This window comes from Crocodylus porosus, unplaced genomic scaffold (assembly GCF_001723895.1).
Source record: "Crocodylus porosus isolate Cpor-Errol unplaced genomic scaffold, CroPor_comp1, whole genome shotgun sequence".
NCBI lineage: Eukaryota > Metazoa > Chordata > Crocodylia > Crocodylidae > Crocodylus > Crocodylus porosus.
In genome coordinates, this window is record NW_017728906.1 from 118,728,866 (window position 1) to 118,747,420 (window position 18,555).

Sequence of the window (18,555 nt, forward strand, 5' to 3'; positions counted from 1 at the left end):
TGTAAGGGTGGCCAGAGCCTGGAATAGGCTTCCCAGAGAGGTGGTGCTCTCACCTTCCCTGGAAATCTTCAAGAGGAGACTGGATAGGCACCTGGTTGGGTTCTTATGACCCCTGCCACTCCCAGTGCTCCTTCCTGCCCATGGCAGTGGGTTGGACTAGATGATCTGTCTAGGTCCCTTCCGACTCATTGATTCTAGTATTCTATGATTCTATGATTCCAGCTGATCATCACTCCCAGACAGGAGGCTTGAAGTGTTCTTGTGTGCTTGGAAACCTAGGAATGTTGGCCCCATGTTCAATTACAGGTGTGATAGGAACCAGCAACAAATTTATAACACCTATTTTGTCATACTTTGTGGCTTATTCCTAGTTTTATCACACCATTAACTGAATGAATATGTGGCCAGTTAATCGTGTATTAAGTGTAACATCTGTAACACACATGAAATATTTAAGCAGCTTTGAAAGTAAATGTGCCAATTGATAGCTCTATTATCAGTAAATGAATAGTATCTAGTGTAGTCTAGGCAAGAAGCTGTGATGTAGATTTAAAGATTGTCTATATAAAATAATACCATAGTAAATCCCTTTATGTTTATCAAAATATCCAGTAAGTAATCGAATGCCTAAAACCCCCTCCCTGTGTGAACATTTCACATTCTTCCTACTTGCTAACTGGAAAATAAGAGACAATTTATTGCTAAAATACCTTGCCATGATGCATGCTGTGCACAGGTGCAATGAGAACTGTACTTCATAGAAAAAGTTTCTACCACAAGTATCTTCCAGATGCATAAACAATTTTTGTACTTTTATATAGTCTAGATGCATGGTATCAAGGACTTCTCCATCACAAAACATTTTAAAGAGGTGAAGACAGGGGAGCTATTTCTGAACCATAACTATTTCACCAACACTTCAGGCAGAATCAGGGGAATACAAAGAAAAATGGAAAGTGGACTTTTCTCTATGTGATTATTTACAGAGAATTTACTTAAAAATAGAATGTTCCAATTATGATAAACTGGAAAAGTATATATAATTTCATACTCAAAATAGCTTAAATCAGTGCTATAAAACTGGAAGTACAGTGTATTTTCCATTATTTAAACTGGGTGCATTTTATGCAGCAGTGTGCCAACATACCTTTACTATGGGCTTTTTTACACATACTGCAGGATGTGGCACTGAGTACTTCAATTAGCAAATCATACTAATTAAATGTGCCCAAACATCATGTGTATCAGTGTCACTGCAATGAAAAAATGGCAGTGGGGTGATTTGAACTAAAGCTCATTGAACATATTTTATTTCTGAGCACCCCACCATTTTTTCGGTGTGCTGCTGTACTGGGAAACTGACACAAGTGATGCATGAGGTTGCCGGAGTATGTCAATTTCCATGCTCCAGCAGACTAGATTAATCCAGTGCATTGGAGCAGGCTCCATGCCTATGTATAAAAGCCCATTGTGCCCAAATGTAGCTATATAACTGATATGTAATATTGAGCACAGCTAATCAGAATATTTCCAAATTTAAAACAGAAAACCAACCTCCCCTCCATAAAACTGGGCTATTGTGCAATACAAAACTTATTCTTTTGATATGGTAGTGATGACAAATTTTACTCTAAATAAAGAAGCCCATTCTTAACAATAGTGTAAAGTTTCCAGCTTGTTAAATCATTTTTGTCAAAGAAAAGTAAGCAGCTATAATATAAATGTCTTGAAATTACTTCAGAGAGCTAGTTAACAAAGACAAAAATTTCCATGGGAATAAATATTTGACATAAATGATATCCTCATTAGAAAATAAGAGCCACATGTTGGAACAGTTTGTGGTAGGATAGTTTATCTTCACATTGCATTTCAGTTATGCCAACCACATAATAATATTCACATACGTCCCAAAGCAGTTAAATGCATTTAACTAAACACTTATTCACATAGCCCACACACTGACTACTACCAGGCTACTTGTGTAAAACAAGCCAGTGGATATGATGTTACAAGATTAGGACCATAATTGGTATTTTTCAGCTGTATAGTCTGTAATTAAATCAGTTTTAAAGTTAGCTTTTAACATTCAGAAACAAAAATACAAAATAAATAATGGAGCCAGATTCATTTGTATGTGGTGAGGATGAAATACTGGACATAAGATTTGAAAGTTCTCTGAACTTGAGCATCCCCACTATGGATGATTATTTCTGTATATAAGAAAAGACATGGTGGGGATAGAACTAATTACCAATAAATTAATTTAACATTGACAGTAAGATACAATTTAATGTTATATAATACAAAATAGAGATACTCCAGATATGGTTATGTAGACTACAAAAGAAAGGAGAAACTGAAGTAGGCATCTGCTATAGGTCATAAGGACTGCATAAAATCAAGGAAGCAAAAAACCCCAAAAACAAACCAACAAAAAAGAGTGGATCATGGAGAATAATAGTTAAGGATCACAGGATTCTTTTATTTGTGGAAAATTTCAACCCAAATATCTGTTGAGAAGAAATTAAGCAATTACTATGTAAGCTCATGATTTATACATGTATGTATAGATCATGTCAAGGTGTTATTTCTGTTGCCTAAGAGACACATACAGAAACTGGAGAATCCCAACTGGAAAATAAGCAAACCTACACATATTCTAAAACTTCTTCCAGTTGCAACATGAGCTATCTCATTCAGAGCTAAATCTGTATGCCACACTGCATCACACCAGTGTCAAAAAAACCCTCAGTGGAAAAAAGCAGGGCAGTGCACATGGTGGCAGCATGCACAATCTGAAACTGGTGCCTGGCTGGCTAGAGCCACACTCTGGCTGCTGGCCGGACTCCCTGCTTCCAGATTGCCACTACTGGAGTCCTGGGAGGCTCCCAGCCCCACAGCTAAGGCTGTTAGGGCCAACCCAGGTGCTGGCCCCAGCTTCTCCAACCCCTCCCCCCAGGGCAACATACTACATGGACATTCCCTGGGGAAAAGTAGCAGCAGCACATATTGTGCTGCTGCTGTTTGTCCCCGGGGAAATGTGTATGCCGCCATGTCTGGCTCTGGGCTTGTAGCCCAAACGTCCTAACAATCAAAATCACTATTCATACCATCTACTTCTATTCCCACTGATATTCATGATCAAATATATATGGCCCATTGCTGAAAGTTAAAGAGAAAACACACCAATTCAGTGAAAAAATAAACACATTTAATTTATATATAGGGATTTTTTAAAAAACAGGCAAATACTGAAATACTCTAATTTCTTCATATTGATAGTATTTTGAAATTTTAGACCTAACAAAATATGCCATAAAGTAGGTCTCCGGGGCACCTCTCAGTAATGTTTTTCATTCAAGTAGTCCCATAAATAACAAAGTTAAGAATGGCCAGAAATGAGACTCCAGTTCTATACCTTCTTCAAGTGTGTGAAGTTTGGACCTGTTTATAAATATTGTAACTCCAGCCAATGGCCATTCAAAATATATATGCAACATGTAGTTGACTATTATTTAAAACCAATCTTTTTTGAAATGCAGTACCAAGACTTGAATTTAGATGTTCTGGATTTTGTTTCTCCTCCCTCATTGCTGACATCACTGAAACTCTGGAAAGAGTGCATTTCCTGTTCTACTTCTGAGATTAATAATATTTACTCATGCTGGAAAATAATGGCCTCGATTCAGGTATAAAAGACTTGTGGTTTAAGTTTAAAACACATTTATATTCTTTGGCTTGCCTATGCATTTTTTGACTGGTTCAGAATATCAAACATTTTTTAAATTTCGTTTTAAATGAATTTCAGTTAACATTTAGATGCTTCATAGAAGTTTACCTTTGAAAATAGCTTTTTAAAAGTCAAATAAAAAAAAGGGTTCATTTAATCTCTAAAAACCTTTAATTATATAGGGAAACTTCATATGTTTCAACCTAGATACTAAACTACATTTTCTTGTACAGATTGTTCAATCATCTGTGAAATTTTCTTCCTTTGTGCTTAATTACTTTGGATAATAGAATGATATTTCATTAAAGTTCAGAACAAGGAAATGTTTTAGTAATTTAAACAGAACCAACAAGTCTTTTGATTTTAACTGTAAATTAAACATATAGGTTAAGTTTGTTAATAGTGGGGAGGAACACTAAAATTCCTTGACATTTAAATATTCACAAATTAACTTTGTACTGTAGAACTTGGTTGACTTACATGCCAAATACAAGTGTGCAGGGATTGATTCCTTTGACTGTTTTGGACCAATTGCTTTCTAGGTTTTTTCCTAAGATTCAAGACTGAAATTTTAAAAGCATCTAAAAGAATAGAAACCTACAATTAATTCAAATATAATTATTCTCCTTTAATCCTTTTTTATGCTTGTCTAGTTTTCCCATTTATATTTTATTTTGTTCCCTGCTGTTAGTTTTGTTGACACTCTACTTCTCCCTCTCCCTCATTTCTTGGTCAGTATTTCTTTTTCTGTAATCTATTTCACACTCATCCTGTAGATGAATCAAGCTGCCATATGTAACACTTTCCCTGCTCATTCCCTTTTAGACCCTTTCTACTTGGGTGCTATGAAGCAGATATAGTGCCTCCTGTGCAGTCAGCACTTGCATGGATAAGAGTTTTTTATTTCTGTGTTTGTTTGGGGGAGTGTGTGTGGGGGGGGAGTTCAGAGGGGAGGAAAAATGTGAAAAGTGTTGGGGGGTGGGGGTTCCAGGATGAGGAAGATCAGTCCCTTTACAAATTCTGAATGTCATTTTGACCTGATATAGTCCATTAAACTCAAGAAAAAAGGCTTCTATGGCCCCTGCTACACATTACATATATTATGCAATTATCTAGTTGTAAATGAATTACATAGGCTACACATGCAGAGTAAGACTGGCCACAACTGCAAAGTAATTATCACACAATTAATTAGTTAACTACAGAATAAATTTAGATGACATCTACAAAGTAATTATCATACCGTAAAAATGACTGTCAATTTATAAAAAGAGCTGACTGCCTACAAAGTTAGTGCTTGAAAATGTCTAACAACTCTATAGCTGGCTTGAATTTGATTGTGTAGCAGGTTACTATTATTATTAGTGAGACTAACTCTGACTAATTGTGTGGCTTACACATTAAATCCCATCATGCTTTACTGCTAGTGCAGGAGGAGCTTAAGGAGTCCCAGACTGGAGGCACATGGTGCACCCCTGGAGATCGAAGACACATCAGCTGAGAGGGCTTCTAACCACAGGAGGTCTGATCAGTTGAAGGAGATCCCAGCCACAGGTGCCCATGGTCACACATTAACTTAATGGCAAGATAGGAAGCATTTACAACATTATTAACATATTTTGTGGAATAACTTTTTAACTTATTCCTTTTTTTTTGTCACAACATTAATTGATTGAACATGTGACCTGGTGACCACTTAAATTCTGATTAACTGGTTAATCATGCTTTAAATGTAACATGTAGATGGGGTGTAATTCATAGAATTAATCTCAAGCAAGGTTCTAAGATCAAGCTTGGGTTGTTCAAAACAGACCTACTTAGGTACCTACAGTAAACTTCCACTGTATACAATGTGCTAAAATATGGATGCTGGCTAGGCTTATTTTATGGAGAAAGATTTAGAGCAGAACAAAACTGAGTACAAACCTGAAATAGCAGAGGTCTGAAAGGAATTCTGATAAAATATATTAATCACCAGCCATGTATATCAGATGAAATCCATGTAATTCAGAAGAAGAAACTCCTGTTCAATTCTGAACTAGAAAAATACCTGAAATAAAAATATGGGAGCACACAAAGAGGAACATAAGTATGTCCTTTATGTTGACCACTGTGGCCTAATAACATCCGTGTAACTGTTGGGAATCAAGTTGATTGCTAACTTATTTACATTGACTATACACAATACAGGGAATATTAATTAAAAAGAGAGAGAGAGAGAGATTTTTTCAGCTCTCCCTGTCTAATATGTGAAGGCATCAATTTGAGGGGGAAAAAATCCTACTTTTTTTGTTCTATTGGGAAAGTAGTATTTTGAAGTAATAAAATTCACCGACTGCATGCTAACAAAACAGTGTTGCATAAGACAGTTTGGAGCATACATAACAATGACTGTATGTAAGTTAATTCAGCTGGAAATGATAAATTATACAGGAGATTGTCATGATCCATGTTATTTTAAGGTGATTATAGGATGTTATGCATATTATATGGAATTGTTTTTAATAGTATGTCATATATAGTTTTTACACATAAGTAGCACCAAACTGCATTTCAATTTATCATCCTTATGTTTATATGAATTGTGGTATTTCATATGAATCTATTTCTTAGATGTTATAGTAGGTCCAGGATCACATAACATTGATAATGATTTTCACATGTCACTGCCTAAACAATGAGAGTTTAACACCTGAGAAGGCGCAAAATCTAAAAGGTGAAGCAAAGTATTAACCAGGGATCCTGGTTTTCCCTGACATAAAATTGCAAATTCTCTGATAAAAATCACAAATTCTCTGATAAGACCCCCCCCAAATCCATTATTAAAATTAAAGGCTCCCTCTAGCCCACATGACCGTGTTGCATGCCCTTCATTCCCCACACAACCCTCACAGCCTTGCTGGTGCCACTTGCCCCTCCACCCACAGCCCTTGCTCCCCAAGGGCTGTCAGGGCTTCAGAGGTGGGTTTGAAACCCCCTGCCACTATCCCCCCCTGCTTCCTGCTGTGGGGGCAGGGGACGGTGGCTGCCTACCACTGCATGCACTCACAAGGTGGGCAGGAGGCACCCACAACCCCAAGATCTGTCGGCAGGGCAGGCATGAGCTGTGGGAGTGGACTTCTGCCATGCTGCCCTCCCCCAGGGGCCTCCGCAGCCTGGTGGGTGCAACCCGGTGCAGCAGGGCAGCAGGAGAGGAGCTGTGCAGACAAGCTGCTCACCATTAGGTGCCTTGATGATCCACCTCCTGCACGCAGAACTGCAGTAAGGGCAGCAACATGGGAGTTGCCTCTCAAAGCAGTATTTCCCCTCAAAGTGCTTTATGCAAGAGGCACGTTGCCAGGGCAGCATGGAGCTCACAGCAGTGAGCAGATTCTCTGTGTGGATCCACTGTGCCCTGCTGTGCTGGGTCACACCCACTGGTCTACAGAGGCTCCAGTAGATGGCAGCAGGATGAGAGCCCATGCCTGCCCATTGCACAGATCTGGGGGGCATGGGTCCCATCTTTCCCTTTGGGAGTGTGCGCTGTGGTGGGGAGCTATCTCCACCATCCCATCCCCTATATTAGCTACCTGGGGGCCCATCTCATTCCCTACTGGGGCCTTCCAGCCAGTCATTGCTGACCCAGATCCTAAGCCCCTCACACCCACCAGCTGGGTAGCAGCCCCAGCCCCAGTCCCACCCAGCTTCCTTCCTCTCTATGGTAACCTTAATCCCCGTCTTAAACCCCCCTTAACTGTGGGAGCTGCTATTGCTGCCTGGGGCTATGTGCATTTTAAATGCACAGGGTCTCCCTATCTCACCACCCTCCTGCTGCTCCCTCCCAGCTGCCTGCAGGCTGGAACTCTGCTAGCTTGCATGAAGCTCATTGCAAAACTGGAAAATCCATGGGTCTCTCTGGTAAAATGATTAATCTGTGTTTGCCTCTTGCAAAGGTAAAATTCATTGTTTACTCTGTTTTTTCACGGGAAGTGGAGAACCTGGGTCCCCTATTAATAACTAAAATATAGTATCTGATATTGGTCTGTTTAATGACTAGTCAAATATAGCTTTGTGAACATGGTCCAAGGTATGTAAGCGAAGATATTCCAGGCAAAGATTAATTTACATTTTAAAACAGGAGACTTACAAAAATCACACCAGACTATTCAGGAAAGCACATTTCTCATGATTAGAAAATTAAGTGGGAGATAGTATCTTTAGGATATCATCTTTATGTCTGGAAGGATGTAAATATTCTCCTGCTCATTGTTAGATCAGAAAAAGATTTCTGCATAATTCTCAAAAGACCAAGGAGTTAAACTTGTAGAATGATAAAGTTTGTTTATTCAGAGATACTTCTTCGCCTACTGATCTGCTGTTCCCTTTTGCCATCTCCGCGCCAATGCAAGAACTTATACATAACACTCTTAAAGGTCCCCACACATTTTCCCCCTTTACATGTAACATAGCCCCATGTAATACTATCATTGGAAGTTTAGTTTAACTCATTGTTAAAGAACATTTTAACAATTGTCTATTAGTCATGGTGTTGACTTTTTAGCTTTAATTGATCTTCCCAGTTTCTCTGCATTCTCAATCCTTGTTCAGTTCTTGTTTGGTTTCCTTGTTCAGATGTCTCTACTCCTATGTAATTTTCAATCTCCTCTGTCATTTCTTGTTGCTTTATTGTTAGCTCTGTTTCCTTCAGCGAATCTTACGATGTTACTTCTTTCCTCCCTTTTATGAGCTGCAAGTCTTGTAAGTACCTTCTTAATACATGTCTTTCTAACATGACTACTTTATAGGACCTTGGAACTACTTGATGGGAACACAATGCTTTTTGCTTACAACTGCCTCCCTGCCTGAGGTGATGGCAGCTCTCCCCACTGCCTGAGGAGGTGGAGCCCATGCAGCCAATCACCACTGGCCCCCTCAGCAGTGCATGCAGTTATCCAAAAAAATTACAGAATGATAGACACACAGACTAAGCCCTATATTATATTAGAATATATAGAGTCCATCAATGATCATGGACTCTTTTAGGTCTCCAAAGTTGCATGTCTGGCACAGCAGACATACAACGTTGACAAACTCCTCTATTGTCTCACATTGTTTCTGCTGTCTCATGTGGAAATTATACTTAAAGTTTCAAAAGTTTCATTTTCTGGGGGGTTGGCAATATTCCTCAAACCTTTTTCTTACTGTGCCATAGCTTTTCTGTTCAGTTTCTGACAGTTATAGGCTATTATAATGAGACAGAGTGTTTAGGCCAGCTATATTTTAAAAAAAAAAAACCACAAAAACCCCAAACCTTGACTGGATCTTTCTTCTCTGTAGTTCCATTGGAAATCATATATATAGTGAAGCTCTGCTTAAATTTCTTCCAATTTTCTGCTGCATTGCTAGACAGCTTTAACTCCTCTGGAATTCTGAGATGCTCCATTTTTCTGTCTTTCTTCACACCCCACTTCTGGTACTATGTGCAATTCTCAAAAGACCAAGGAGTTAAACTTATAGAACTATAAAACATGTTTATTCAGAAAGCATTCTTAGCATACTGATCTGCTGTTCCCTCCTGCCACCCATGGGCCAATGTAACAACTTATACATAAAACGCTTAAAGGTATCCACCTAGTCTGCTAAATAAATACATCCTTGGTGGACAGGAAGTTGTATGCATAATATGGGAGCCCATGCCTTTGGTTTTAAATGCTATGGCAAATTTAGGAGGCTGCCCTTAAAAGTACTTAGGTACTTTTCCTTTTAGAAAAGTTCCCTGGGCTTCTCTGCCCCCAGCAGAGTCATCAGATTTGATCTGTTCCCAGCACTATCTCTAGGGTAACCCCTGGGCTCACTCACCTGCTATCAGCTCTATTTCTGTAATGTAGCACTCTCCAGCACAGTCCTTAGGGCTTAGGCTATACCTAATGGCTTCCACTTCACCCCTGACCTGCCACCCTATACCTGACATAGCAATGCTTCATTGGATCCTGGGGTTTTCCCTTCCCTAGAGCACCTGTAGTCTGATGTTTATCTTTCCCTGAACCTCTTCCCCATTCTCACCTATAGCCTCCAGTTTCTTGCTTGTTATCTGGTGCCAGACCAGCAGCCATAGTCCCTTCTGAGTTACTGAATGACTTTCTCTAATCCAGGAGCCTAGGTCCCTGTGCTCTACCCGCTGCTGGTCATATAACTGTAACCTCTCTTAACTGGGTCCAGGGGTTTCTTATTATGCAGCAAGTCTGCAACAGCTGCCACTTAACTTGTGACCTGGAGTTCAGCACCCAGTCCTATTGCTTCCTGCCCAGGTAAGTGGTTGGCAACTTGTTACTACCTTTAAGCTATGCTTTTTGACTCTCTTCTCCTTCCTGTCTTTTAGCAGCTGGCACCAATTTAGCAGCCAGAAGTCTTTTAGTCACTTAATGCTGCCTTCACTCCTATTTAAATAAATAGGGACATCTGTCACATAGGGATGCTCAACCTATGGCTCATGGGCCAGATAAAACCCATAGAACCATGTCATCCAGCACTTAGGCTTGCCCAAGGTGCAGAAAGTAGTGGAGTGATGTCCATGGTAACATTGCCACTGCTCTGCCATCTCCAGATCTCCAAGTCCTAAGGGCTACGTGACATGACCTCATGTGCTGGACTGGGCTTGTATGCAGAACTAGGTCAGTGAGCAGGGCTAGGTCAGTGAGCTGGGGAGAGGGCAGCAGGTCTGCTCTGCTTTACAAGGCTGGATCCTTATCTGGCAAGTGGAGCTAGAGCCATGGGCTGTATCATGATCAGGGATCCTGGTTTTCTCTGATAAAAACAAAAAAATCCCCCATTTTTGGATTAAGAAAAGTAAGCCAAAATCCACATTTTGTCATGATTAAAATGAAACACCACTATATCTATATCTATATCTATATCTATTTAAACAAAACACCATTAAGATATAGATATAAATATAGCGATGTTTCATTTTAATTATGAGAAAAATGTGGATTTTGGCTTACTTCTTTTAATCCAAAAATTGGGGATTTTTTTATCAGAGAAAACCTACAGGTTGAGCAGGGGCAATGTGCTCGTGAACAAAGAGGATGACCAAAGAGGATGATCTAGTGAGCAACCTGAGGATCAAAGGGAAACTGGGTGACAGTAACCATGAGACCACTTTTTCCATCCACCGTAACTCAGGAAAATTGGCCATAGAGTAGAAAAACCTGATTTTAAGAAAGCTGAATTCCATAAACTCAAGAGATTGGTTGGCAAGGCCCTGCGGGACCATAGTCCAATGAGGAATGGAGTACAAGAAGAGTGGTCATTCCTCAAGGAAGAAATCCTAAAAGCTCAAAGGCAGTCCATTCCCTTTCACAAGAAAGGCAGCAACAGACCTGTGAGAACACTTGGCTCAACAGGGAAGTCACGGACCTCCTGAAATTAAAATGAGAAGCCTACAAGGGATGGAAGTCAGTAATAACTTCCAATGAGGAGTATTCAGCAACAGCCCACACCTGTAGGGAGCAGATCAGGACAACACAAGCACAAACCAAATACAAATTGGCAACCAAAATCAAGGATAACAAAAAGTCTTTCTTTAGATATGTATGAAGTCAGAAAAAGAAAAAGGGAAGCATAGGGCCCCTGATGAATGAAATGGGACAACTGGTAACTGACACACAGGACAAAACTGAGCTCCTGAATGACTATTTCATGTTGGTATTCCACCAATCCAAGGGTGTTAGTCTACTTGTCAGGAAACACAATGGTTACGGTAGACACTCCTTAGTTGGTGTAGATCTTGTAAGGGAACACTAACACTAAAGGCTAAATATCTACAAGTCATCAGGACTGGATGTACTACTGCTGAGAATGCTAAAAAAAACTGGCTGATGTCATCACGCAACTGATGGAAAAGTTATTTGAAGACTCATAGCACTCAGGAGAGGTCCCAAAAGACTAGGAAAGGGATAAGGGAGGACCCAGGAAATTACAGACCAGTCAGTTTGACCTCAATCCATGGTAACATCCTGGAGAAAATTATCAAAGAATCCATCACACATAGGCTAACTGAAAGCAGGATCCTGAAGGATAGCCAACATGGCTTCATTATGGGCAGGTCAGCCAGACCAACCACATTTCCTTCTATGCTCAGGTAACTCACCGACTGGATAGGGGAAATAAGGTTGATGTCATATACTTGGACTTCAAAAATGCCTTTGACCCAGTCTCCCATGGTGTCCTCATGATTAAATTAGGAAATGTGGCCTCAACTACTTTATGGTCCAGTGGCTGTGGTCCACTGGTTCTGTGGTAGGACCCAAAGGGCATTGATTAATGGAACTGAGTTATCATGGTGGAAGGTGACCAGTGGTGTCTGGGTTCAGTACTTGGACCAGTGCTCTTCAAGAGGTACATCAATGATGTGGATTGTTGTTTAATACAGGGAAATGTAAAGTGATCCATCTGGAAAGAAATAACTCACAACACACTAACAGGCTCAACAGTGCTGCGCTTGCCAGTACCACAACTGACTGAGACCTCGTTGTCATGATTGACAACAAAATTAATATAAGCCACCACTGTGATACCAGAGCTAATCAAACACTGGCATGCATCCACTGAGGCATCTCAAGCAAGGGAAAGGATTTCATATTCCCACTCTATTTGGTGTTGAAGAGACCACGACTGGAGTACTGCATCTAGTTCTGGACACAATACTTCAAGAACGATGTGGAAAAGTTCAAGAGAGTCCAAAGGAGGGCTACATGCATGATTAGAGGCCTAGACACCAGGTGATATGAGAAGAGGCTGGAAGACTGTTCAGCCTGGAGAAGACAAGAGCCAAAGGGGACTTGGTGGCAGCCTATAAGTACATCAGGGGCATACATCAGGGCCCCAGAGAGCATCTTTTCACCAAGGCCCCCCAGAAGAAGACAAGAAATAATGGACACAAACTTATTAAAGATCGCTTCTGACTAAACATAAGGAAAAACCTATTTAGAAGTCAAGTGCCAAAGGTTTGGAACAGGCTCCCCCAGATGTGGTACAGTCATCCACCCTGGTGATCTTAAAAAAAGTGCCTTCATACCCATCTTGCTGGGGTCATCTACCCAAGTACGGGAGGGAGGGGGGCAATGATCTATAAGATCCCTTCCATCCACTAACATCTATGAAATTATGAAAGCAGGATCCCTGATGATAAACCAATCAAACTACAATGTTATGCCACAAAAAATAATGTATAATAACATAGTACCTTGTTATCATAACTCTATTCATTGAACATATGGCCAAGCGCTCCTCTATGACTGGACCCCATCAACTGAGGGGCTCCCAGCCACAGGGCTATGTATACCACCCACTGCCAGCCCCACAGCTGACAAAGCTCTCAGTAGTGATATCACTGGCAGCTGCGGGCCTAGCCTCAGGGAGGGTGCTGTCCCTCGATGAACATGGTCAGCTGCAGGGCTCACAGTGGGAGAAGCATTGCTGGCTGTGGGGTTTACAATGTGAGTAGTTGGCAGAATGCCAGCCAGTGTGGGCTGTGGGGCTTAGAACACAGTGAGTATGAGGAATGCTATAGGATATCGTTCAAGAAGGATTGCTAGGAAGAGATGGAATCCACCTGATGAAGAGAGGAAAGATCATCTTCGTCATCAGGCTCACTAACCAAGTGAGGAGGGCTTTAAACTAGGTTCACTTGGAGGATAGAGAATAAAGCTATGAAGTAAGTGGGAAAGTGGGGGATCTAGAGGAAGCAGGAGGGGGCAGCAGGGGAGGTCTCATTCTTTCTGAGGAAGTAGGGCAATTGGCTAGTCATCTCAGGTGTTTTTTATATGAATGCATGGAGTCTGGGAAAAAAAAAGCAGGCACAATTGGAAGTCCTCACACATTCAAGGAACTATGACATGATTGGAATAACAGAGACTTAATGGGATAGCTTGCATGACTCAAGCACTGTCGTGGATGGGTACAAACCTTTCAGGAAGGACAGGCAAGGAAGGAGAGGAGGAGTTCTGCTATATGTAAAAGAGCCATAAGATTGCTCAGAATCCCAGTATGAAACTGGGGATAGGCTTGTTGAAAATCTCTGGGTAAAGATTAGAGGGGAGAGCAATAAGAATGATGTTGTGCTAGGTGTATGTTATAAACCACCTGATCAGAAGTATGTGGTAGATGAAGTTTTCTTCAGGCAACTAGTTGAAGTTTCCAGATCACAGACCCTGGTTCTTATGGGAGACTTCAATCACCCTGACATCTGCTAGGAGGGCAATACAGCAGTGCACAGGCAATCCAGACAGCTTTTAGAGAGTGTTGGAGGCCACTTCCTGGTGCAAGTATTGGAGTGACAAATAGGGGCCATAGTCTTCTTGACTTACTGTTCACAAACAGGGAAGAATTGGTGGGGGAATGTAGAAGTGGATGGCAAGTTGGGCAGCAGTGACCACGAGATTACTGAGTTCAGGATCCTGACAAAAGGAAGAATGAAGAGCAGCAGAGTATCAACCCTGGACTTCCGAAAAGCAGACTTTTACTCCCTCCCAGGATCTCCTGGGAAGCCTGTCTAAGGGGGAAGGAGCCCAGAAAAGCTGGCAGCACTTTAAAGAAACCTTACTGAGAGTGAAGGAACAAAACATCCCAGTGCACAGGAAGAATAGCAAGTATGGCAGAAGACCATCTTGGCTTAGCAGAGGACTCTTTGATAAGCTTAAACACAAAAAGGAAGCTTGCAAGAAGTGGAGGCTTGGACAAAAGCCTGGAAGGAGTATAAGAACATTGCTTGGGCATGCAAGGTTAAAGTCAGGAAGGTCAAAACACAATTGGAGTTGCAGCTAGTAAAGAACATGAGTGGTAACAACAGTGGTTTCTACAAGTATGTCAGCAACAAGAGGAAGGCCAGGGAAAATGTGGGTCCCTTACTGAATGGAGGAGGCAACTTAGTGACAGAGGATGCAGAAAAGGCTTTTAACAGGCAAGGTCAGTTCCCAGACTACTGCACTGGGCAGAACAGTTTGGGGAAGAGGTGATCATCCCTCAGTGGTGAAAGAACAGGATAGGGGCTATTTAGAAAAGCTGGATGTGTCCAATTCCATGGGGCTCGGTGCAATGTATTTGAGGGTGCTGAGAGAGTTTGCTGATGTGAATGCAGAGCTGCTGGCCATTATCTTTGAAAACTCATGATGATTAGGGGAGGTCCCAGGTGACTGGAAAAGGGCAAATTATAGTGCTCAACTTCAAGAAAGGGCAAGAAGGAGGATCCAGGGAACTACAGGCTAGTCAGCCTCCTCAGTCGTGAGGAAAAACATGGACCAGGTCCTCAAGGAATCCATTTCTAAACATTTGGAGGAGAAGAAGGTGATTAGCTGGGATCCTGGTTTTCTATGATTAAAAACATAATCACCAATTTTTGGATTTAAAAAAGTAACCAAAAATCCATATTTTTCCATGGTCAAAATGAAACACCACAAAATGTACATATGGGATCCTGCCCATCAGTTTATAAATATATACATAGATATACATATTGTGGTGTTTCATTTTGATCATGGATTTTGGGTTACTTTTTTAATCCAAAAATTGTTTTGTTTTGTTTTGTTTGTTTTGTTTTTATCAGGAAAAAAATAGGATCCCTGGTGATTAGGAACAGTCAGCATGGATTCACCAAAGGCAAGTCATGCCTGACCAACTTGATTGCCTTCTATGATGAAATAATTGGCTCCTTGGATCTGGGGAAAGCAGTGTATATAATATACCTTGACTTTAGCAAGGTTTTTGATACCATCTCTCACAGCATTCTTGCAAGCATGCTGACGAAGTGTGGGTTGGATGAAAGGACTGTAAGGTGGATAGAAAGCTTGCTGGACTGTTGGATTCAACAGGTAGTAATCAATGGCTCGATGTCTAGGTGGCAGCTGGCATCAAGTGGAGTGTCCTAGGGGGTGGTCCTGGGGTCAGTTTTCTTCAACAGCTTCATTAATGATCTGGAGGGTCGGATGAATTGCACCCTCAGCAAGTTCACAGATGATACCAAGCTGGGGGTGTAGTAAATATGCTGGAGAGTCAGCTTAGAATTCGGAAAGACCTTGATTAATTAGTCTGAAAGAAATCTCATGACATTTAGTAAGAAGTGCCAAGTGCTAGAACTTGGGATAAAAGGAGAAGTGCAACGGCTGCATTTAGGACAAACCAATCCCATGCACAAGTACAGGCTGGGGACCAACTGGCTAAGAAGCTACTCTTCAGAAAAGGACCTGAGGGTTACACTGGACAATAAACTGAATATAAGTCAACAGTGTGCCATCGCTGTCCAGTTTTGGTCAAACTAGTTATGTGTCTCCATTATAGTATTTTCATCCAGTCTGTATTTTCTTAGCTTAGTAAAGAGAATGTTGTCATAAGTATCATAAGACTTTCTTAAATCACACCCACTACTCTCTCCCAATGCACACAGCCTGTCACATTATGATATTGTAATCAGGCATAACTTCCTCTTAAAAAATTTGTGCTGGATTTTCCTGGTCACCTTCTTCTCACTTTGCAACAGATCCCTGAAGGATCTGCTCCAAAACCTTTCCAGGTATAGAGATCAGGCTGAATGGTCTGTAATTCCCTGGATTATCCTCCTTACCCTTCTTAAAGATGGGTACTATATTTGCCTTTTTCTGTTATCTGGAACAATCTTTATTAGGTCTCAAAGAGGAAAGTGGGTGGCTCCAAATTACCTCAGCCAGTTTCTTCAGGATCATCGGGTGCATCTCATGTGGTCCTAGTGACTTGAAAACATCTAGCTTCTTTAAGTAAGTCCTAACCTGAAATTCCACTACTCTAGACCATTTGACTCCTTCCCTATCTCTGCTGCCAAGTGTAATCATCAGCTGGTAGCTGCCCATATTTGTGAAGACTGAAGTAAAAAACGCATTGAATGCATCTTTTTTGCATCGCCCTTAACTAGACTGCCTTCTCTCTTCCATAAGGAAACTATAGTTTCTTTGCTCTTCCTCTTACTTCTGACATACTTGTATGGATTATAGAATCCCTTCTTATTGTCTTTCATGCTTTTTGTCAGTTCCATCTGAAATTGCACCTTGACTTTCCTAATTTTCTCCCTGCACACCTATGCAATACTCTCATACTGTTCCCTAATGCTATGACCAAGTTTACACTTTTTAAAGGATTTTGTATTTCAACTAATTGGAGAGATTTTTGGCTACTTGATGCAGTTCCCTTTGTTCTGTTGTGCTGGAATAGCTCATTTTTGTGTCCTTAAAAGGACAGAACCTTCCCGAAGAAAAGCCCAGTCTCTTGGAATCATTTTCCTCTCAGACTTACCTCCAAGGGGATCCTTCTCACAGGTCCCTAGTTTTTAAAGTCTGATTTTCTAAACTATAGCATCTTTATTCTGCTTCTCTTCTTCCTTTATCCCCTTAGTATCTTGAACACTATCATCTCATGGTCACTGGGTGCATCTACACAAGACAATTTACTGTGCAACAAACTAATTTGCTGTGCAGTAAATTGTCATTGTCGACACATGCACAGGAATTAGGGCACAGTAGCTAATTTACTGCACTGCTGGACAGTACCATCAGATACAAATGTTATCTAGCATCACAGTAAATTACTGAACTTAAATGCAGTATTAAGATGAAGTATATTCAGTTGCATGCATTGCACATGCAAATGCCCCGCTGTCACCCAAATGACCTTCCACCCTCATAATCCCAGCCAACTGCTCCCTGTTTGTGAGAAGCAAGTCAAGAAGATCCTTTCCCTCCTCCCCTCAGTTGGATTCTTTACCATCCGTATAAAAAAATATCCATAATACATGCCAGGAATTTGCTGAATTGCTTGTGTATGGATATGTTTCCTCCACAGAAGATGTCTGTTAGTCCACAGTCTCATACCTGGGTTCCTATCCTGATACCTTGCAGCCAATCAGAAGAAAGAACTTTTGTCTTTCTCCAGATAAGGCAACTACAGGCTGGGCTAGGTAGTGTTTGTTTAGTGGTAACTTGCCTTAATCTTTTCATTAATCTGTTGGGTCCAGGGTTCTTGGCCTGGTCTCATTACACTAGTACAGCTTAGGAATTATGATGTATTTGGAATAGTTCATGTGACTGGAGACTAGTCTTATATGGATAAAAGTAGTTCAGAAAGGATAAGTAAAGGAAATAAAGAGGTCTTGCCCCACATATAAAGGAGATTTTTATGTATTCTGAGGTTCAGTATGAAGTAGAAGGTAGGCCTGGTGAAAGCCTATGGGTAAAAGTCAAAGGGGAGAAGAGAAAGGGGGATGTCAAGGTGAGCCTCTGCTATAGGGAAGGATCTCCAAAATGTATACAGGAAGCACATAGAACAGTAGCTTCTTTAATCTTAGAATTTCCCACTCTGCATCCAACCCTTCCCCCCACTGCTCCTATCATACCGTGGTTAGACCCAGAGGGTTTGTAATTGATGGCAGTCACTCATCATGGTGTCCTGTGACCAGTGGGGTCACTCAAGGCTCTGTTCTTTGACCCATATTGTTCAACATCTTCATTAATGATGTGGACATTGCAGTCAGGAGCAGACTGGCCAAGTTCTCCGATGACACCAAACTTTGGGGCAAAGCATCCACACCAGGTGAAAGGCAGCTGATCCAGGCTGACCTGGACAGGCTCAGCAAATGGGCGGAAGAGTACCTGATGGTGTTTAACACCGAAAAATGCAAGGTTCTCCACCTTGGGAGGAAAAAACTGCAGCATCCTTATAGGCTCAGCAGTGCTACGTTGGCTAGCACTACGGAAGAAAGAGACTTGGGGGTCATCACTGACCACAAGATGAACATGAGCTTGCAATGCGATGCTGCAGCTAGTAAA